Genomic DNA, 24,309 nt, shown 5'->3' on the forward strand with positions numbered 1-24,309 from the left:
GATAGATTTTTTAAAAATGTAGAAATTTTGAAATTCTGGCCTTCTGAAAATTTGAAATTCTGAAGTTTTAGAATAGTGAGGGGATGAGTCCACATATCTGAGGGGCAGGGTGAGCTTGGGGAGTTCTAGAAATCTGAAATTTTGAAACTTTAGAGTCTTAGGATATATGGGGAGTAGTCCATGTTTGGGAGGAAAGAGGCACCTTAGTCTACTCTACTTCACCCTAACACATCCTGACTATCCCAGAAATGTGGCCTAACTTCTCTCTTCCCAAATGGACTGATCTCTTCAATATTTTAAAACTTCAGAATTTCAAAATTTCAGGGGCCCCAAAATTCCTCGAGCTCACCCTGTCCTCCGTAAAAAATGTGAACTGTCCCCTAACTAGTTACGCTAATAGTATACAAAAGTTTCAACGCTAATTCAATGTAATAAAATCTTTAAATTTTTTTAATTAAGCTTGATGAGGACTCTTATTAATTTTCCCAGACTGAAGAGTGAGAGTTAGAAATAGACAACTTGAATCTGTTAAGTGTATGTAGGGGTTGAAAACCTAAAAATTATAAATTTTATGGCTTATGAAAAGCCGTAAGATCAGACGTATAAATTTAAGAGACCTCTTGAATAAATATGATCATTTCAGAAGGAATGAGTTCCCAGGTGGATTTTCTTAATTACTTCAACTCATTCCCTAGAAACTATTTTCATTTAATATACTCAGCAGTTCTACAGTATTAAAAAAAATATAAGAGATTGCAAACGATAAGGAATAGAATCAATTAAAATTTCTATGTTCTTTTTTGCAATCTTTTACTTGGGGATAAGCGTGATACATTTTTTAAGAGAACAGATTTAAGAAAGTTTAACCGCGGCTCTAAACTCGCTGCGTTAAAATAGGATGTAGATCGGTGAAAAAGAGATCAGTTTACGAGGAAAGTTATCGTGTTCTTTTCCTCGCGAGGGAGCTGCGGGTTTTATGATCATCCGAGTACGTATTAATTAAACGATAATCGAGTTATTAAGCGGTAGAGAAAACGATCCTCCATGGGAATACGCGTACACAGTTCGCGATAAAAGTAACGAAGGTACACAATTTCGTATTGAAATAAAAATTTCAAACTAATAAAAAGAAAAATAGAAACAATCATTCTATAAGAAAACAAGGGAAAATTGTCAATCAATTAAAATATCCAATTTATCTTTAAAGTAATAATTTTTACACTGGTTTCAAATACAAATTGACTATCCAGACACATTTAGTAAAAATAAATAATTTTTTGTTTAATTAATGGGTTTCGTGTGTCTCCTGTTTTAGCTATTTATAAATTAAAAACCGTGCTGGATTAGTTCATTGAAATTCGCTTGGTGATGGTATAGTGTCAGTGTCCACCATTGAATGGTCGGTTGGCATGAATGCAAATCCATGGAGTGATGCGACAGGTATCGAAGTAGTAAACGTCACGCACTCTTCGGACCTTAGTGAAACACGCAGGATTTTAATCAGCCGTGCTGCGTGTAATGAGAACACTACGCTCAGTGGATACGGACGATTTTGATCAGACTCGTTCTAATGAACGAATGTCCTGATCAGACTAATTGGAAAGCTTGATTCTTCGTGCGATTACATCGGGATAATTAGCAATTGCATGGATGTAAAAATATTGTACAGTAATAGATAGACAGGAAAATAAAAAGGAAATTTACACCCTTATGTTTGAAATCACTTTTGGTAGACTGAAATTCTAAGAAAAATTTTCGGTTTTTTCTTTCGCTTTCAGAGAAAGAGAGAGAGAGAGATATATTCGAAACGATACTTGCAAAATCCTTCGTCCTTAAGTAGTTTCCATCATCGAATTTGCGGCACGAGCGTTTCTCAGACATTCCACATGGTTTTTTCTTCTTTCTGAAAGCGTACATCTAAATAAATGGGAATTCGCTGAATCTGATTGTTCGTTTACTTCAAGATACACTGATCAAAAAGAAATAGCTCAATTCAAAAATTTATCGAAATATTGGATCAATGAGCTGAAAAGCAATTTTTCAAATCTACAATACTGCATCAATAATTTCTTCGACTTCAAGAATTTCACTACCAGGGGTAGACTGAGACTTAAATTATTATTGGGAGACTAGTGATATGACGGGCTCTCTTGCAGAATGGGGGTCCCCTGGTGAAATAGAAACCTTCTGGCAAAATAAGAGCACCTTGGTAAAATAGGGGCTCTCTGGTAAAATACAGGGCTCTCGAGTAAAACAGGGGCCGTATTTTAATTAATTAGACCTCAAATCTCAACACCCCCCCCCCCCCCCCCCCTTCCGCCGGAAATTTTCTCGAACTCCCCATAATCAATCCGCCCTTGCCACCTATCTGTTCATTCTGTCTAAGTTCTATTAAAATTTTAATTAAGAAATCTACAAAATTCCTTACATTTTTTTCAACTTTAATAACTCCACCCCTTCAATCAACCCTTCATTACCCACAACTAGAATTAACAATCACCAGTACAATTTCTGGGGAAACAGGAGCACCCTTGGTTCACCAGCGCGTCATCCTCATCCCTGAAGGCTATTTCTCGTTCACCCCAGTTACCACGAGAGGGTGAGTAGGAAAACGCAGAGGAAGACGAACGAGCAAAGATCGCGGTACGATTAGCCGGAAGGAATAAAGGTGGTCAGAGCGGGCAATTGATCCCCGTTGGTTGGAAAGAAGAAACGAGCGGACCGTTCTGAGCCTCTACCATGGATCTCCGTAACGTATCGTGGCGGCATCGAGCGATTTAAAGAGAGAAACGAGCGTACCGGTTAAAAATGTTTCCACGGTGGAGCAGTTCGTTTCCGGGGCTCGTTTCACGTCCCGTACGAGCGTGTACTTCGTTCCAAGCGACAGCACAGCACACCCTCGAATCCTTCGAAATTTTTACGGTCATACTGAGATCCTTCGACGTTGCTTTATTCCATTTCCGTTCGAATAATTGTTTCAGACGTTCGTGTATCTTACGAGGGTTTTTTAGAAGAATAGGAACGTTGTTGTAGAAAAATAATTAGGGGTTGGTTCTTTTAATCTTCTGGTGTAGAGCAGCGTAACGGGGTTGAAAGAAAGACTGTTTTCAACAACGAACTGTTACATCGGTGTAATAATTTAGTAATAGAGATTTTATCTTGAAAGAAGATAATTAGGGGGTGCTATTAAAAAATTGAATGTGGGGGAAGGTGGAAAAAGATGTGTTGCTTTGTAGGATGTTTTCATAGGAACATGTGAAATGAATTGTTACAGTAGTAAAGCAAGATTTGAGTAATGAAAATTTTATTTTATATAGACATGTAACTAGGGAATGTTTTTTTGATCTTTTGGAAAATGAAATGGGGGTGGAAAAAGATAAGTTGTTTTGAAGGATGGTTAGTGCAGGAACATTTTATCTTATATAGAAAATTAATTAAGGAATGGTTTTTTGATAATTTGGAGAAATGAAATGAAGGATGAAAGAAAGATGAGTCATTTAATTATAGTATTTTTAATTAAGTAATGCATTAGTAGAGCAACTAGATAATGAATATTCTTTCTTAAAGACAAATAATTAAGGAAGTGTAAAAAAGTTTAGAATCATTACAAAATACAAAATGCTTCATTTTCTTGTGTTCCAGGACTTGCACTTTTTTAAATATTGCTATTATTATTATTTTCGAAGAATTTGTATTAATTGCCTATGACCACGTAAAGAATATTCTTCGTCAGAATAAATTCGACATCAAATCATATTATAGAAAAAAAAGGAAATTTTTCCTAAATAATTACTGTTTATGAAGCAAATTGTTCTTCAAAATCAATTTGACACCCGAAATTGGATAACTTAAAAGAATCGACAGGGTATCTCGTAACTCCTGCAATTCCCAGAAATGGGAGGTTGCTGGGGTGATTCTGAACAATCATTCGTTTCCTTTACCAAAATGTTGTTTGAAACTTCGTTTTTGAGTTATTAACGAAAAACACTGGCCAATCAGAGCGCGCGTAGGAGCGTTGGCTTTCAGCCGCGCTCGGTCGTGGTCGTGAACAAACGCACTGGCGCAGTGTGGGTATCAAGGGAAGCGTGTGATAAATGTTACATCGTCTTAAATTAAGAACAATGCGGAATGATTGGTTACTCATGAACAATGAATAAAATAACGAATCGTTCATATAGAATGAATAAATCGAATTTATCTAACACTTTTATTCAATGTTCGACATGGATAAAAAAAAAATACAATTAGTAGTCACTTTTGAAAAAAATGAGAAAAACGAATACACGTTTTGGAAATAAAAATAAATTTGCAAATAATAAAAAAAAGGATTGAATGTAACTGAAACTTAGCTATTCGTAAATGACCATGTCTGTAAATGATCAAGCTGCAATGAAAATGGTTTGCAGTTACTGGGTCATTGTGTCGATCCTGAACATTCGAAGAGGGAACACATTACGAAGAACAGCTGATCTCCAGACGAGATCATTGAACTTACTCAACCACACGGTCACTATCACCTTCCAGGGAATTTCACAACGTGGTCCGAAAGGGTTCGATTCTTTCAAGTAAATAAACATTTTTATTCATTGTCACGTTGCTATTGCACTGGACACAAATGAAAAACATGTAATATTCCACACTACACTTCGTAACGTTTTCACGACGTTATTGGTCTTCCTTTCCAACTTCAAATGGAACTTGTACTAGCTTGAGCGTCTGCGAGATATGTTTCGCTTTTTGTCTTTTTCTACGTTCGGCAATATTCAAAGGGTCGACACGAGTCTCTCTCGGTTATTCTTGGTTACCGAGAATAACAGATTTATGACCACGAACCATGACCTATTTCTGAATGTAGAAAAAGACAAAAAGCGAAACAGTTTTCGAAGACGCTCAAGCTACATAGCAGTTCCATTTGAAGTTAGAAAGGAAGACCAATAACGTCGTGAAAACGTTACGAAGTAGTGCGGAATATTACATGTTTTTCATTTGTGTCCAGTGCAACAGCCACGTGACAGTGAATAAAAATGTTTATTTACGTGAAAAAATCGAACCCTTTCGAATCGAACCACGTTGAAAAATTCTGTAAAGGGTGATAGTGACCATGTGGTTGAGTGAATTCAATGATCTGGTCTGGAGATCAGCTGTTCTTGATAATGTGTTCCCTCCTCGAATGTTCAGGATCGATACAATGACCCGATGACTGCAAATTATTTTCATTGCAGCTTGGTCATTTACAGACGAATGGGTAAGTTTCATTTACCTTCAATTCTTTTTTTTTATTTACAAACTTATTTTGATTTCCAAAACGTGTATTCGTTTTTCTCATTTTTTCAAAAGTTACTACATAGTATTTTTTTTATCTGTGTCGAACATCGAATAAAAGTGTTGGATCAATTCGATTTATTCATTCTACATGAACGATTCATTATTTTATTCGTTGTTCATGAGTAACCAATAATTCCACATTGTTCTTAATTTAAGAACATTTATGATGTAACATTTATCGCACGCTTCCCTTGATACCCACACTGTGCCAATGCGTTTGTTCACGACCACGACCGAGCGCTACTGAAAGCCAACACTCCCGTGGTTCAGCGCGCGCTCTACACGCCCTTTGATTGGCCAGTGTTTTTCGTTAATAACTCAAAAACGAAGTTCCAAACGACATTTTGGTAAAGGAAAATGTTATTTGGAATCACCGCAGCAACCCCCCATGTCCGGGAGTTACAGGAGTTACGGGACACCCTGTATATCTTACTGATATTTCTTAGTTTATATTAAATTTTATAATATACAATAACTAAAAATTATATTATTTTTTTCTAAATTTCTTTTAATAGTAATATCGTATTTTAAGATTTCCTCCTTTCCCTATGAAAGCCTGATTTGCTCGCCAGTGTACCGTCAATCGCACGACACCCAGTATACACAACTGCAGAGGGATTTGGCGTGTCTATTCGAAGCGTAAAATCGTCCAACGATGCATTTTTACTCCGCCCCTGTTATTTCTCGTCTTTCTAGCAACACTTTCTTTCCACTTTCTTATTGTTGGACCCTTCACAGCGATGTTTCGCTAACGTTGCCTCGATTTACCGGCAACCCTCGTTCAGTTCGTTGCTTTATGATATGCATAAAACGTTTCCGAGTTAAAAGAGGTACCGATTTTGTGCGGTATTATTCGTACCTTTCTTAATCTTATGCAACAAATCCAATTTCAATTTTCTGTTTTAATAAAAAATAGCAAGGGATGCACTCAGCCGTTAAATTTTAAAATGTATCGTAACTTGTCGAAGTACATTTCATTTTTAATTTTATTTTTAATTTTTTTTTTTTACAAAAATGTGCACTACTCACTGTTTAAGAAATAAAAAAATAGGAAGGTGCGGATGAATTTTACATATTTTTCATCATCTTCGCGAAAGGTTCTGTCGATTTTCCTTGGAACGCAGTAACTTCCGCAACTTTTCGCTCAGCTGGTTTTTCTCGTGCCAGAACCTCTTCCCCTTCGAAATTCAAGCGTAAAATACGTCTAAGAGGTCAGCCCTTAGGACAGTCGGTGACACAATTTACCCTACGACCATTAAAAAATGATTTTTATGTCGTCGTGTTTTCATAAAGCTGTCGTTGAGATACAGAAAATAATACATGAGATAACTACATATATATACAAGATACTTGCGCAGTGTATTAATTGAACGAAACGTTAGCATCCTTACCGTTGTGTACAGAGAAGATATTCAGTCCCGTCTACCGTGAAGACCCTTGTATCATGTTTGCACGTAATTATACGTTGTAAAGCGTGTTACGATCATTGCTCGTCGTCGCTCGTTAATTCGTTATGTCGTTATCGTAAAACTCGCTATAATTAATAAGCCATTTATACGACCCTTAAGGCGAGCGTGGTGAACGCGTGTCTCGCTGAAACAGCGACGAGTAAGAGAACATTACGTATTCCTTATTAAACGATCAAGAACGATGGAACGTTTCGTCTAGACGGAGTTGTAATAGCCTGAGTGTCCTCGGGATGATGGAAGATGGATGAGATACAGATTTGCTTACACGTTTGTCATGAATTATTCACGTCCAATAACAGTTTCGTTCCTTTCCTTGACTTTCATGGAACTTATTGCGTAGTCAGTTCAAAGAACTTAGTTTATTTTTGCCGAGTAAATCCAGGATTTTATCTGAGCAAATCAAATAATCTAACTTAATTTTTTTTTTATTATGATAGAGAAAGTGCAAGCCTATCTTAACCTAACCCAATGGTCTATATTTTATAATATAATCGTAAATATAATATGTAAAATTGCTCCCTTTTACCTTTTACCTTTTTTCAAACTTTACTAGGATTTAACTTTAACACTAGTAATATTAATTCTCGAACGGCGGACCATAGAGAAAGCCCCAATTTTAATTTAATTTTGCATTTCATGTTATTTACATTTTCTAAATGATACACTTAACTTTAGATTAATATCCTTGTATACGTTTTATAAGTTTGGGTCACAATTGACCCATGCTTCGCTGTTCATAGGTTTATATGCTTCGTACTAAGATCAGCACCGACATTTTAATCGCTCAAACACATTTTCAACCCCATTTGAAAAATTTTCCCGATCGAACGGAGCAGTGTGTAGTATTTCCCATTATCTCGATCTATTTTTGTTCGATCGGCGGCGACGTTTTCGTTTCACCGTGTAATTTCTGTCGCGAACGACGCGACGCGACGCGACGCGACGCGACGGTGCCATGTTCGTTCGCGATCTCTCGCGTCCCGGTGACGGGGTAAGAATTACTCAAGAGGAAAAGAGAGTGGGAAAGGAGGAAGATAGAGGTACGGCAGCACTCTTTCGACGCGCGGAATTTCGCGCAATTCGAAAATGAATGACACTTCAATCCTCGGCCAGGACGAAGGGTCGGAGAGGGTAGAATCCATGCCGAGTTCCATTGTAGAACGATACAAAGAAGAAGGACAATGGGAAAGAACGAAACACAGAGCGAAGTTGGAAATATGCTGTGTATGTGTGTGTTACGAAAAAGAAAGGTGGAAAATGAAGATAGAAAGAGAAAGCAAACACGAGTGTCGCGTGTCTGTTCAAACACGTCAGTCTCTCTTTTTCTTCTCTCTATTTTTCCTTCTATCCTTTGGCCTGTCTTTTCGATCTGTTCGCGTGGCGTGCACGCGCGAGCACGAGAGCTACGAGTCGAGGAGCACTCCAGCTTCATTGCATAATACATACACGGGATTCCAAGTTACCGGGAACGTATGCGACCCGTGTACGTTTTCCTCGCTTTGATACGTCTCGAGAAGGGTCGTAGTGTCGTTTTGGAACGAGTCGACCTCCTACCTTGATGTTTGGCAGCGACAAACTCGACCCGACCGACTGATCACTAGCTCAGAAATTTAACCGCCTCGCGGTGAACTCCTTCTGTAATTTTCACTGTAAAATTGAAGTATTTCATGGGATGTGAAACTGGAAATTATGGCGATAAATAGGCTTGAATATTTCAATTGAAGATCCTATGACAATTTGAACCCAATTTAGGTTGTCCGGAATGTTCGTACCGATTTTCGGTAGGTAACTTTGAACGTATTGGCCATGGGTAAAACATTGTCACAGTGCATTCGCTTGGGGCTCAGCCGAATCGGCAAATTCTCTGCTTTAAAATGAACTTAAGACCATGATACTACGACTATCCTTTGCCGAGATACAGCGAGTTGAAGATAAAATGGAAATTGTGCGGTTTTGAAGTATGTCGCTAAAAAGACCTGGTACATCAAAATGTTCATCAAATCGAAAAAGAGAGAGACGCATCTTAAAGAGAAAAGTCTGTTCTTTTTACTGCTTCTTTATTGAATGATCTACGATGATTTCATCGCTTTCTAGGAGCGGTTAAAGTCAAAAGGACGATTTCTACTTCAAAATGTTTTTTGCCGAAAAACTTGACAGCTTCTGGAAGGACGTACTTTTCAAGTAGCCTGAAAGATGGGAAAAGATTGTGAAACAGAATAGCACCTATATGTATAATTGAATAAATTTAAATGTGCTGCTTCAAAATCGGCACGAACTTTCTGGACAACTCATACATTCATTTGACCCTTGAACAGGGGAGTCTGGGTCAATTAAGACCTAGACTTACAAAATATATACAGGGTGTCATACAGGAGATTATTCTATGTGAAAAATTAGATCGAAAATATAAAACATTTTTTATATTAATATTTGTTCTGTATTTGCACATTTAATTGTATTTTGATTTAATGAATTTTGCTGTGAACTAATGTTTACTTATAATTACGTTTATTATATAAGGTACTGGAAACATAGTGATAAATTTTATTACCTTAAGAATGGTTACTAATTTAAGGTAATAATAATTACCTTAATAATTTCTACTCTGGCAAATACACATAGGTATCTATTCTTCGTATTCTATGGATACTTAATGTGTTTCTGTGCTTTATTTGATCAAACGTTGTAATTTTATCAGAATACAGTAATTGATTTAATATGACTTAATTAAGTATACATGTACCAAGTCGGTTTTCGTTAAAATAAAACTTCATATCAACAAATTTTATTCCATATTTTCAATTTATTTTTTCATGTAGACTCACTCACTTTCCGGTTGTACCATCAATTACGGCACACCCTGTACAATGACATTAACCTACAGTTAAATGTATACCTAATTTTTAAAGGAAAGAGTTTCATATGTTGGAAGAACAATTTCTAGGGAAACTGTAAAATTGAATTAATATTGAAGCTCTCTCCATGGTCCGCCGCGCTATCCGATGGTTAAATTTCCTAACTTTAAACGTTCCTGAAATAAGATTTACACCAAATTAGAGCACAAATTTCTATGCTTTCCAGTATTACGAGTCGACGGTTTGACCGATTCGTTCGGTGGCAAATTCGATTTTTCGAAACGCGATTTCAGTCCGTGGTAATTGCATTACGTTTCATTCGCCGGAAGCGCCGATCTTCCTGTACGGCTTCCCTTCTTCGCCCCTCATTTCTAAAGCAATTTTCTTTTTTCTTGGTCGTCCTTTCGCGCCTATCGATCAGTCCTTCCTCGCTTATCGCGAAGAAATTCTTCTCTCGAGGATCATCCCTATTTTTGCATTTTAATCGACTGTTTCGATAAACAATTTTAATTCTCTTTGTATTCTTTTTCTCTAACGGCTAAACGAGTTGTTTCTATGATATAAATAGCGCGAACCTGTACCACGTGGCAATAAAAATGTTTGCCTCGGCTGGACAATGGCGAAGAGAGGAGGAACAAAAAAAGAAATTTGCGATAGGTATTGTTTCCCTAATGACTCGGTTTTTGCGGTTTCCTCTCGCGTCCGCATGGTCTCATCTTGCTGTTTGAACGCTTGAAATTTTAACCGAGCCATTCTTTCTGCGCCCGGAATAATTAACGAGCGTCTCTTCCGGTTAAAACAATTGCTCGGATATCATGAACGCGATTTTGATACGAATCAAGAAATATGAATATCGTTTATTTGTTTATCTTTTTGAAGACTGCGCTGATGGAAAATTAATTACAAAATTTTCGAAGCTTCAAATTTCATAATATTAAAATTTAATGAGATTACACTTTCAAAGGTACAAAATTGTAATTACTCTCGCATCTTGTTAACCATCAAATTACCATATTGCAAATTATCCAAGAGCATGCTGCAACGAGGTAATCGAGCACCGATTCAATTGCAGTTCCCTTGTAAGGACTGGAGTGTCTTTTAAGGTTTAATCTAATTTGATGGTCTGCGAGATTAATGGGGACTACGTTTGTGTAATTCGCGTTTCCTTGTCCCTGTTCCTTGAAGGAGGTCCGTTGAAAGTACAGAGGTTGAAATTAAACCGACCGGATGTTCACCGGCGTTCAAGACGATGTAATTCGTTGATTAGAAACAAATAAGGCTTTATTCGATTCTTTGTTTCTTGAACAACCAATTTTTCAGCTTGTTGCTTTATTCTTAGCCTTCGATTTTTATCTTGTCGAAGAAGAACGAAATTGGTGGGATAACTTTAATTGACCTTCGTCCGGCAGGGGGATTAAAAGTCTTTCTTTCATAGCTTATAATTCTTGTGATAATATTAAGTCTATGTTTTGTTTCATTTTTTACTTCCAACAATGTCTTCTGAATTTTTCGTAAATATTAGAAGAAACAGGTTTTTAGTTTTTGAATAGGATAGTTAATTAACCTTTCTACCTTCCCCCAGTAGCGTCGAGTAGAGTATGATAGCTTTTGTGAAACTGGACGTTACTGACTTAGTGGTATGGAATACCAGACCTTACAGCCGAAAATAAAAAATTACAGCAAATTAATTAAAGACTTTTACGATATATAGGTATGGTCAGCACTCGCATATGAAAATTTACGCAGGAGAATTTGAATTGATATTTATGTTATTATGTATATACTAAATTTTATAATATTTAATAATTAATAAAAATTATATTATTTTATTTCCGAATTACTTTTAACATTAATATTGTTAAAATAAAAATGTTAGTAACTTCTGCTTTCCCTACGCCGCCATTTTTCCTAGGGGAGGCTACTTTTCTCGATACTGTACAAACGTTTACGTCAATGATGTTACGTAGCCGATCGCTAGGCAGCGCGTGAGGCTAGCGGAGGCTTTCGGATGAGAGGCCGCGTAACTTACATTATATTATCCTATGAGCGGTTAGATTGTATTGTTGTGGGAACTGTCACTAGTTTTCACTGGGTCGAAAAAGAATGCTAATGTGGGTTTGACACAGTAATGTATATATTTTACACATCAGGCTATTACAGTTGTTCTTGTCGCGTTATGGGTGTGTACATATATATATATGTATAATAGTATATTACCTATTTCCGCTGGGTGCTCGGTTTTGACACACTGACAATGCGGGGTGTCGTGTGTGGTTGTTAAGAATACCAAATAGAAACACAGACTGTACTCGCAGATTCTATAAGGTTAACTTTGCTCAAAAGGGACTTCAACCCGATCTCACTAAACAACAACCAGCTCACAATCGTACACGATGTAGATGAACTTCGGTACTGCCCCAGAGCATTGGTATGAACGGGTTTATATACTAATTAGAAAGGGGTGATCTGGTTATCATTTAGATGATCGGGCTGGGCCCATCTGTTTCGGCGACGGTTTGAAGTGGTTGCAGCTGTTGCGTGATTACGGTGGATCCACTGCTTTCCTAAAACATTTGGTTTTGTTATCGCTGGGCCTTCTGTTTATTTCAAGAGCAAGCGGCCTGTTTGCCTGAGAGTTTTCCTTTCCAGATGTTAAAGGTTTATTCCTTAAAAGAGGCATGTTTAATAAAACGGTCTGCCTACGTGACAATGAAGAAATAGGATTAAAATGTTTTTATTGTTTTCTAATTACTATATATGTATATATAAATTAAATTTTTCATTTATTAAAAAAAAGAAGAGAATGACAAAACTCTATATGTACTTAGGAAAAGTACGGCTACTGAAAGAAATAGTTGTAAATTTTTATCAGATTTAAGAATTAGGGCAGTAGTATAATGATTACATCGCAAGAAAGTATTTCGTAATTAGAATTATAACAATCTGACCACATAACTAGTTCAGTGATAACGCTGTTTAATTCTCCGCTCGTGGACAAAGTTGTTCCTCGGAACAGACGCATTAAAGAGTTCAAACCAAAGTGCCATTAAAGTTCCTTCGAACACGACGCGCCTTAAGTTTTCTTCTTACTTTTTTATTGCTCACAAGGGTGGCATAAGATAACAGTCATTGCGATTCGTGTTTGCTCGTACATCGTAGCATGCCTTGAATGTCTGTATTCACTAGATTAAGGGAAAAAGACCCGAGGGGTGACCATAAAACAGACCGCAGATTTAATCTTCTAGAATCATGCACAGTCGAATCATCGTTGATTACATATAAATTAAAATTAAATTACAGATTTGAAATTTTTGTAATTTTTGTATAAAAATTAACTTTCTCTCTAAGTAACTCTCTAATTAACTTTGCAAAAATACAAAAAGGGGAAATGAGATAAAAAATTTTTGATGCGTAATAAAAAATAATAGTGTAGTTGATGTTCCTATTGAGATAAAAGGGAATAAATGTCGAGGGAAAGTGGATGAAATAAATGAAAATATAGTTGCTGTTTCTTTTTTTTCTATCCTTGCTTTTTAATCCTTTGCAATCTGCGGTAATTTCGTCCTCCGAGTTTTCGAACGTTCCTCGACATGGATTTGCATTAGCATAGTTTGTATCTCGTAGTCGACGAAATCGGATATTAAGTCTTGGGAGAGTAGGGGGGAGATAAAGTGAGTAATCTTTTCGAGGGTCTCCGTGGACCCGAGATTATGAGCCATTCTACTTTCTTGCAAAAGACACGATTCTATAAGACGATTTTTAGGTGAATATACATCAACAAAAGTTTCAAACTGCATCGTAGATAGTTGCTTTTTCAGAAACCGTATTATAGTAAACGCTCGATAATTACCCGTTAGATTAGGAACGTTTCGTACTCATACACGTACACTCGACCCTCTCATCTAGATAGTCATTGACGCTCGATAATTCCCCATTTCTTAAATGTGCCTGTCTCTAGAGCTAGAACTGCGGGGAATTGTCGAGCGTTTACTATAAAATTATAGATAAATCTAGCTGTACGTAGGAATGTTAAACAAAATTATTCTCAATGAACGTTTACACGCGAGCGATAGGCTGTCCTTCCCCTAAGTCGCAATTTCCCCTAGGGAAGCCCACCATGCTCGGTGCTGTACTAAATCACACCATCAGTCTTTGGAACGGTCTTTTAGCTGGCGCGTTGGTCTAAACGGAAAATCCTCTTGGAAAGTAGCACACGGCCAGAGGGTAGAGCGTAAACCCAGCGGCGACCATCGCCGGCATCTAATCAGAAGCTTTCTGCAAAGCTCTCGATGTGGACGCTCAATCGGCCATGGGATTGAAGTCTCTTCTGGAAAAGTAGTCCACGTCAGTGTGGCCGGTGTTTGTTCCTTTAGGAAGATTAGCAAACCTGGACCGGAAGGGGAATGATAACAGAGGGAGAAAGTAGAAAAGAAACGCGGAAACGGAATTAAATCTAGCGTAGCCGTTCGCGAGGAATCGCTCGATCCCTCGAGGCGTTGTTTAATTGGATCGAATCGGGCCAAGGATGCAGGCCAAGGAATCGTCGACTTGTTCGTTTCGCGTCTTAAATTTCAATTACTTCGAGGCATTGGGCGGGACGAGGGGTCGAAACCGCTGATAGAACGGTGACGTCGTTTCCGCTGACTGACCGCAATTAATTAAAGTCAAACCGCCCTTCAAGAGGGTTGGGTGCTTCAAGCTGTACACTCAGGATCGTTTGGTGTCCTTGTGTTACCGTTGTTGTGTTTACAGAGTGTCTTGTGCTGGTTCGATAATCGTGAAATTTCTCTAGTATGTCGCCTTTGTTTTCGAAGCGATGATGATTCTTAATATTATTATTATTTTTAATAATACATTGATTACCATTAAATGTATCGAATCATTTACGTTAGGGGGATCCAAGTACTACAAAAGAGACGTGGTCGGGTTGGTAATTTTTTTCGGGTTCGGGCGAAAATTCGAAATTACGGGTACCCGAACAAAGTTACGTGTTGAACAAACTTTCGGGATTTTGCCCGATTCAACTCGAGCCGAATTGATCATTATCCAAGTGGACCCGGTCCTATTGTCATCCGAACTAATCATTACCCAATCCGACCCGACTAGACTGTTATTCAACTCGGCCCGATCATTAGCCGACCCGACCCGACTCGAAGTTCGAGTGCCCAAATTATCGGGTACCCGCACACCGCTAATTTACATATATTTAATTATTGTTGGATCATAAAATCGAACCTCAGAAATAATCTCTAACATTATTAAAGAAAAGCCTGAAGCTACAACTACCAACTGGAATAATTCATTTCCGGAGGAAATCCCTTTAAAACTCCGCGAACGTCGTAGCCCTTCAAGAAGTCCCGGCTTACCTGCATTAACGCGAAAGCTTATCACAGTCGCGGCCCCCACGTAGCCGATATTTTTCTCCATTTTTTCACCTCCCTCCGTTCATTGGGTGCCTTTAGCCAGAGGCAAGGGGTTGGAAGACAACGAGCTTAAACCGTTGGCTCGGAACGGCACGGTTCTGACGTGCGTTCCATTGGAAAAGGGGGTTCCTCGTCGATGCGTCTAGTCAGTCGTTACTTTTTCGCCTCTTTGCATAGGTAATTGCCTCCGCCATAGGATCAAGGTGGTAAGAGGCGGATGAAAGGGTGGCCTGCATTACCAGGGCCAGACAGAATCGTGGCTGGAAGCAAAGGATGGGACAGGGGAAAAATTGGATTGTGCCAGCTAACGGAAGCACGATATAAACGGGCCTCGTTAAATCCTTTCGCACAGTCACGCAGGATTTTCTTCTGCCTGCCCTATCAGCTTTCGATAGAAGATGCTCTCAGACCATTACGTGTTTTATAGCGATTTCCACATCAGAAATCAATTTCCTCTACCTATATTCGCAGTCGGTAGGGGAGGAGAAATAAATTAATGGGGATTACTATTACCATTTTTGTATTACCGAATTGATTAGTATCATCAAGGCTAATGTTATGCACAACACAAACTTTCGGAGTCTCGCTCGACCTGATCGTTATCCGACTCGATAATATATAAATCGGTTATTACTATAATAATTAGTCGATCACAAAACATTTCATAGAAAATTAGATAAAAACAATTCGAATTTTATAATTTTTTAATTTTTCCACTTTGCTACAATTGTAATAAATTGAGTTTAATAACGATAATTTTTTGATCGCCTGTTTAATATTTTCGCAGGTTATTATTATAAGAAATTGCAAGTTCCAAAGTGACCATAATAAACGAATTCCACTATAATTAAAAAATTTCCCCTTTTCCTACTTACTTAGATTCTCTATTCGGCTCATAATATGCGAAGCATATGGTGCGCAGTCGGTTTTAAAAAGGATTAAAATGATTTTATTTGCCATGAAAAGTTGAACGAAGTTAAACAAAAGTGTCCCGTGATACAGGGGAATAATTGCAGGCGAAGGGAATTAAAGTTGGCGAACGTGGTAGTACAGCATTCTCGACGGAAATCGATTTAAGTTGCATACATGAAGATGCTCGTTTATGAGCGAGCAGTAGCAGCTTGAGCTACTTCCGCTTTAATGAAACTTCGTTGACTCCACGGGGAATCAGGGTACTTCATTACTCGCCTTAGTGGTCGGGCTTCACGGGGCGAAATACTTTTCAAGTTTTCATGCCGATACCATGTTTACACGTGGCCTCGGTGGAATCTCGATTTAATTGATATCGAAGCGACTTGTTCGATGCTCCCCGAGATGTTCGAATAAAAGTGGAATTGTAAGTGGAAATTAATATTCAAGTTGCAGTTAATTATCGCACAGTACGTGGACTTATGAATTAATTAAAAACATTAAAAATTTTTATTGCAACTTCCATGGAATTTAGATCAATCTTTTTCTAATGTATTAAATATTCTGAGTCGGGTCAGAAATGAAAAGTAATAATAAAACAATTAAAAATTAATAATTTGAAGCAGGGGGTTTTGAAGGCCTTCTTGGTTGATAAACTTGGTTCAAAACTTGAAATTTATTCTAAATAAAATGAAGTACCACTTAACAGTAAAAAATAATGACCTACAAATAATTAACATTAAAAGATAAGATACATATTTTAATAATTTAACAATTTAAAAAATTTAAAAGGATAGGATTTATGTTTGCAATAAAAATTATGTCCAAAATTTTCAAAATTATAGTGGATTTCAAAATTTGTAATTATTTGATATAGTAAATGGAAGGGTTAGAACGAAGCCCCTGGAAATTCGGGTACGGGGCTGTAGCCGTCCTTAGGAGCTCCCTTGAATCTGGCGTGATACATTGAACTTCGACTGATTTTCCGATAGCTAATTTTGCCACATATTTTTCGAAGTTCCCGCAGGGGCACCACTAATTCCATGAAGTGGTAACCAGTGTGTGTAACAAGTAACGAGATATCCTCAGATTCGGCTGCAGCAGGGTCAGATTTACATTTCTGTCGTTACCGTTTCATTTGCACTCCTATTACCGATTTCGTAATGACCGAAAAACGAATACCTGTATACTGTGTTCTTTTTTCCTTCTCCTCTATATCTTCCTCCCTGTTCTCTCTCTTTCTCCTCTTCATCTGGCTAGACCGTAATCACAATTATCCTGCTACCGTCGCCCGTACAAGCGGAAAAATCGAAGGGTTGTGTCTCTCGTCTTTGCTCGTTAGTTCTGGCACGAATAAGTGGAAAGTCGTGGATTGCGAGCTACCAGTTTCTTCTAGAAACGCTGTTTCGCAGTTTTCCAACGAGCTTCTACCATCGTTCGATAGCACACGTTGAACATTCCATGTTACGCAGACATTTTCGTACCTGACACAAATTTTCATTTGTAAGATTGTCTCAAAGCTTATTGTGAGGAATTTAATAATTTTAAATATATTTGGGAAAACTGCAATTCACATTGCGGGAAAATTACATGTTCATCAACCAGTAGCGTAAGTACTGTTCGTTGCTAATAAGTTGCCAAGCACCTACAAACTGAACCGACAGAGGGGCAAGGGGACTGTGCGTTCGCTCCACCTAGTCCCCTTCAGGAACCCGTAACTTGAGAAGTCAGCGGTCACATTGCATAGACGTAAAATTTCCATATTCGCGGAAGATAAATTTAACTATATAAACATGCGATTTTTTCGGGATATTAATGGATTTTTTATAATACTCGTTCTTGACAACAGTTGTTATTATGCAAAATTTATGGAAATTATATTATGGAAAGTCTCCTGTTTTTCTAATAATGTAAACCCCGAATCTACCTCTGCGCCAATGCATTCAACTCGCCGCTCGCTATCGCTTCAGCTCATTCTGTTTCAATGTCTGTCCTTGGCGACGTTCGTCACGCGATAGATTTGTAGAAGTAAGGGCCTCAGTCAATAAACATAATACGTGTGACTGGAGGCAGGTCAACGAATTTGATTGGATGGAAACTTAGCTGCAACGAACAGTACTTCAAGCGGAGGGTGAGGGTGGTCAGAAAGAGGAATTGTCCCCCTGTTATGGAATTAAAAACCTTGGAATATTTTTGAAGATTTTAAATAATTTTAAATAAATAAAATAATTTTTAACAAAATAAAACCGACTCCGAGATGCACTAAAAAGTGTAAAATAATTTCTATTTCATTTATACCAGTATTCCACAGCTATTAATAAAATCTATTTAATCGTTGAATAGAATACTAAATACATTTGAACCTTTTCGGAGGAGGCGCAAAATTAAAAACTTTTCTTCTACTCGGAAGATCCTGGTTCAGACGTTGGCAATCTATGACACGCCGGTTACCGAATGACTCATTTGATAATTTCAAGTTAACAATATCCAACGGGGATCAACATACCCAGTGCGGATTATGTAACTACATTTACATCAAAAGTGCTGCCAACTTCTAATGCAATTGTGAAAATTACAAACGTTTTCGGCCGTACCTATAACGTTCCGCATTTTTTCTTACGATTTATTAATTACCAAGTTTGCCTTACCGCAACTAAATTGTTATGGGCAGCATCGTATATTCGGTTATTTTTAATTTTGTGCCTCCTCCGAAAAGGTTGAAATGTATTTAGTATCCTATTTAACGATTAAGTAGATTTTATTAATAGCTGTGGAATACTGGTATAAATGAAATAGAAATTATTTTACACTTTTTAGTGCATTTCGAAGTCGGTTTTTTTTTGTTAAAAATAATTTTATTTCACACTTTTTAGTGGAACGAGCAGTATTTGTGAGATCATCGCAGAAATATCTCCTATTAGATGTGAAAAGTGTTACGGGCAATGTGTTGAACGTGGGCATTTTGTATAATGACCGGCCATTGTGTAGATTGCTCATTTTTTTGGGCAATGTATACATATAATGGGCAGGTATTTCACAAACGCCCGGACATTTTATATAATACCCACGGTTCGTTGGCACTTAACTTATTATTATTATTATTATTATTATTATTATTATTATTAAAACCATACATAGATGTGTTAGGTTAGGACAGGCCACACACTTAAATCGCTTTCGTTATTATTTAAACTTAAACAACACTATTGTCTTAGGAAAGCGTTGCCGGCCGCCTTACGGCGGTACATGTGTAGCGGCAAACCTGTAGCCTAATATGTAGTCTAACCTAACCTATCACATCTATGTAACAAGAGCGTTTCAATACATTGACCACCACCCTCTAGGTATTCTATATAATGACCGGATATTTTATAGATTGACCGAAACTTATTACGGACATTTTGCACAATGTCTTTTTGAACGGGCATTCTACACAATGTCCGGTCATTTTACAAAATTCCCACGTTAAACACATTGCCCGTGACAAGAGTAACACCAAGAAATAGGCTTTTTGCTATAACAATAGTTATTAACAATAATGAATTCCATACATTTTTGGAAGCGATCTCATCGCGGAAATATCTCCTATTGGATTGAAAAGCTTTCATCGCGGTCGGTACATTCCTTGCAGAGTAGAGTTAAAGAATAGAGTTTGCAATAACAATAGTTATTATTATATGTACAGGTAGGCCTCGATTAGTGCGAGTAATAAATCCCAGAAATTGTTCGCATTATTTGAATTCGTACTATTCGAATACTTGAAATATTGGAATTGATTCTTAGTTATAGAAAATATACGATTAAAATTTTGAAATATGCCTTTCATACGTATATTATTCAATTATAATAGCATAAACATGTTTATTATTTTTTAAAGTATTTTAACAGTGTTGATTGCACTTTCTTCATGCTTTTTCATAACTTCGTATGTGTGATGATAAACCCGCAGTATTTTATCCAAGTCTCTGTTAACTTCTATGCTTCGATCCATGTCTGGATCGAAAAAAGCCTCGCAAGGCTCGCATTAACTGAATTTTTGTTCGCATTAAATGCAACCTGGTATTATTTTAAAATTCTCACTAAATCGAATATCGCACTATGTGAACTAGCATTACTCGAGACTTACCTGTATACTGGTTTTCGGTCGACGCGATATGTGTATAGCAACAGTAGAGAATAGTCGATTGCATGCTGACCCATACACCGACAGAGGAGGCGGTAGAATACACGTAAGCATACGTAGAATTCAATGTAGTAGTAACAATAGTTTTTCACGAATATCTCGGAAACTGAAGCTTTCAGTTAATTATGCATAATGAAAAAGTTCTTCAACATCATGCCCTCGACAACATATTAAAGGGTCATTGAAATCATCCTATGTTCAGATTAGAAACTTCCTGTTTTTTGCAATAATAATCCTTGCTAATCATAAAATGCAAATGTTTTTTTTAACGGGATCAATCGGGAGGCATACTCTACAAGATGCAAAAGGTTTCGTCTCGGGGTAATCGGCGAACATACATTTGGAAAAAAAAGTCGTCAGAAATGAAAAAATGCAAAATGTTTTTTTAACGGGACCAATCGGGAGACATACTCTACGAGATTCAAAAGGTTTCGTACCGATTGGACCATCTGTCTCGGCGTAATCGGTGAACATACATATATAAAAAAAAAAAAATATATATACACATCGAATTGAGTAGCCTCCTCCTTTTCGAAGTCGGATAAAAATCGGACTTAATAATTATCATAGTAGCAATATCATCGATTGTTCGCATTGAAAATTCATCAAACGACGCGATAAAAAATTCCAGTCTAACCGTCTCGTCGTCGATTTGACCATATACACATACTTTCGGTCGAATGAGCTAGGGGAACGAAAAATATCCGTAAGCCATGGGATCAGCAGAAAGGTAGAAGGGGAAGTGAGTTTGTTGGAAATCGATGAAAAGTTTTCGGTTAAATAAATTCTATCTGGGGTCCCGTATACATCTCTGGCTGACCTTTGGCGCAGAAAAAGCAGCGAGCCTCGACGTCGTGGAAAATTAAATTTTTAACGAGCTCGTCGCCTAACCCCCTCGACCTTCGCCGAGCGGAGTAAATATCTGCGCATCGGTAATTAAATTCGATTCGGTGGTTTCCCATTGGGAGGGTTGCCAGTCGCGAGAAGAACGAACCCTATGTAATCGTACATATGTACAGATGGCGGTTTCTAACTATGATGAAGACGCCTTTCGTGGACGAAAGCCGTCTCCTCGTGAACCTTTCCGCTCGTTATGTGCTGTAAAACCACTGTGAAGATCCTGCAGGGTGTTTCAAATTTTATTCTCACCTTTTTCTTTATTTAATTATTTGATTACACTGTATTTAAGGCATCATCGTCATAATGCAACCTCATATGCATTGGGACTTTGACTAAAATTAGTAGGGGCGTGGCGGTACCCAAAAATTCGGCTCGGGTTCGGGTAGGAAATTATTTGGATTCGGGAAGCATCCCGAAATTACGGATACGAAAAGAAAATAAGTGCAAGATAAACTTTCCGGGTCTAATTTAATCAGACTCCATCACTACCCGACTCGATCGGACTCGACTCAACCCGCCCTGATTAGATCATTACACGATCACTGCCCAACTAGCCGCTATTATTATTCGACTCGACGCAATTATTACCTGACCCGACGTGATCATTAGCCGACCTGATCCAACTCGACGCGAAGCTCGAGTATCAGAGATCGGGGAACCAGCACATCCCTAAAAATTTTTCCTTCAAATTTGATAAAATTCGAAAAATTCGGAAACAAAAATGAAAACACCATTCAATCCGTACAAACACGTAATACATCTCCAACACACATTCTCACATATTGGACGTCCGAAGGCATTTCCTGTTCCATCGACGAGCTTCCGTGCGCGAGACAATGGTCCAGTAGACAAAACGAAAACCAAAACCCTCCTTCCAAAAAAAAAGATACACTTGCAGTCTCTCTGCAATCGGATGCAAATCAAACAAGAATACAAGAACGAAACAGAAGCGAGTAAAAGGGTGATGGGATAGCGTTGTCGCCGACGAACGAGTATCTCCTTTCGAGGCCGGAACATCGCGGAAAACTGGCCTTATTATTAAAAAAGTTGGGCTTGTTATCTCGCTGGTATTCATCCATTAATTGCACCGCGCGTCTCTCGCGGCGCTTGTCCGCTTGCAACTGCGACGAGGCTCAGCGAGGGGGACGGTGGAAGGGACGCTGGGTCAGGGGAAGCTAAACATGCGACGACCCGGATACCCTCGCTCGCAAACGGATTAATAATTCCGCGATATTGCGGTATCATCACGTTGTTCTTGGTCTCTGGAGCTACCAGCTTTCCAAGGAATCAGCTTGACGAACGTCCCTGTTCCGTGATGTACTAGCTACCCCTAGGATACAGGGTTGCGATGCTCATGGGGCAATCGATGTTTGTGCTTGACCCCGTTTGCCTTTGTCAGATGATTGTTAGAGATTGAAGGATGCTTCAGCTATGGATTGCGGGGTGCATCGCTAAAGGGCTCGGCTCCAAGTAGGGTTGAATTCTAAAGTGCGAACGTTGTTTCATAGATGACTTTGGAACGTCGAAAGTGGAATACGACTACTTTCCTGGATATTATTGAAAGGGTTTGCTGGAAGTGTAAAGTCGAAGATGCAAGAATTCTGTCCTGGATAGTGGATGTTGCTCTACCTCTACTTGTGGCAGAAAACTTCTTTCTAACATTGAACTGCCATCTTCATACTTTATTTACAAAAGCTCAGAAGATTGAAAATGAAGAACTCTAGTAACAAAGAGAATTCTACTTTAGGTTCAGTCTCCTTGTACGAATGGTATTTTAAAATTCACTTTGACAATTTCAAATGATAGTGTCTTCTCGTTTCATATGATATCTAATACAATTTTAAAATTTACTTTGGGTGCTAAATCAAAGAGCAATTAGGGAAAGGAGCTTCGGACTCTAATCTTTTGAATGTCCTTTTCTATATTAAAAAGAGGCGGTCCTTTAGTTATCTGTAAAAGATGTTTAGTTCATCGATTACGTTACCATTTTTGCTTTCGAGCAGACGAGGCATATAGATTATCGCCCGTCCGTTTGAGGACGTTCTATCAATGGATTTCGGCTACGAGTGACTGATCTGCCATATTCAGGTCCCCATTGCCTTTGAGTGTGGACAACCGAATGCCTGTAGCACACTTAGCCCACATTGTGGCTTTGCTGTTCTATGAAGATGATCCTGCTCGTCGAGGATTGCAATGCCCGCTCTATATTCCGAATGCACTTTGCATACAAGGTGTTCCATCAAGTGTTCTCCACTAGCCATTTTCAAATTTACGCTGAAAACCATATCAATTTTCGTATTATTTTTCGGATTCTTTTCAAATTTTACCCGACCTTTTAACATTTCGAATTTCCAAAGCGTGCTTTTTCGACCAATAAGGTTCGGGTTCAATTCGAAGTTACAAGTGCGGTTTGGAATCTCCGTCCAGCGGTGAATGGCGAAATGAAATTGTCGAAGAAAAAAAAAGAGAACGAAGAAGAAAATACGGTTCCGCGAATCGCATTCAAAAGAACCGGTGCGATGCAACGGTACAACAGGTATAATCTCTGGAATCAAAACGTACGGTGGAAGAGCAACCATTCAAGGAAAAAAAGAATCCTGGCCTGTAATAAAAGCTGACCCATATAACAGTCATTAGAGGGAACGACGTTGCGTGAAAACATTTGAATCGAGAAACACGAGGTATTGCTTGAAAGGGGTGGGTTTACGTCGCGAAAGACACCCTATACGCAGAACGTGTACCAATGCTTTTTAATTACTTTTCTTTCTTTCTTTCTTTTTCTTCCTTTCCCACCCGTTCACTAGTCGCATTACTTTTAAAGCCTTTTTTCCACGAATGTCGCACGAATTTCCCATTTTCCCCGAGAAATATAAACGAGTTAGGTGAACGCGTTTACCTGCTGTCCGGAGCTTAAAAGAATTAAGGGTACAAGCTTCTTATTAGAGCAAAGCGATAAGTGCTCTCTCGACTCTACTTTTATGGTTATTTACACGAACCGCTCGAATCTTTTATTTTTTTTTTTTTCATTTTCACCTTTTAAAATGTTAACAGGTGCAAACTATCGTGCGACCTTTATTACGAGTTTATTCAGATATTTCACGGACTTTTAATTAAAGGTACAAGAACCTTGCCTCTACCGTGGCCAAAGATCTTTATCACCTTTGCTGCCATTTAATTGAGAATATTTCGACGCTATTAATTAAGATCGCTTAAGGAAGAGACGGTGCAGTCTGACTTGGACCAAC

The 24,309-nt window shown here is 38.2% G+C and overlaps 1 protein-coding gene and 1 long non-coding RNA gene across 3 annotated transcripts in view; one reads left to right on the plus strand and one right to left on the minus strand.

The window, feature by feature from the left end:
• Positions 1-24,309, plus strand: part of Dscam3 (Down syndrome cell adhesion molecule 3) — a 280,870-nt gene that overhangs the window by 24,295 nt on the left and 232,266 nt on the right. The window lies entirely within an intron of this gene.
• LOC117605180 (uncharacterized) lies at positions 5,373-7,750 on the minus strand. Its single transcript, XR_004581618.2, has 4 exons — positions 7,328-7,750; positions 6,717-7,184; positions 6,355-6,571; positions 5,373-6,222 (listed from the first exon to the last, which is right to left on the minus strand). It is a non-coding gene; the product is annotated as an uncharacterized LOC117605180 (long non-coding RNA).

The sequence above is a fragment of the Osmia lignaria genome, chromosome 3, assembly GCF_051020975.1.
Source record: "Osmia lignaria lignaria isolate PbOS001 chromosome 3, iyOsmLign1, whole genome shotgun sequence".
NCBI lineage: Eukaryota > Metazoa > Arthropoda > Insecta > Hymenoptera > Megachilidae > Osmia > Osmia lignaria.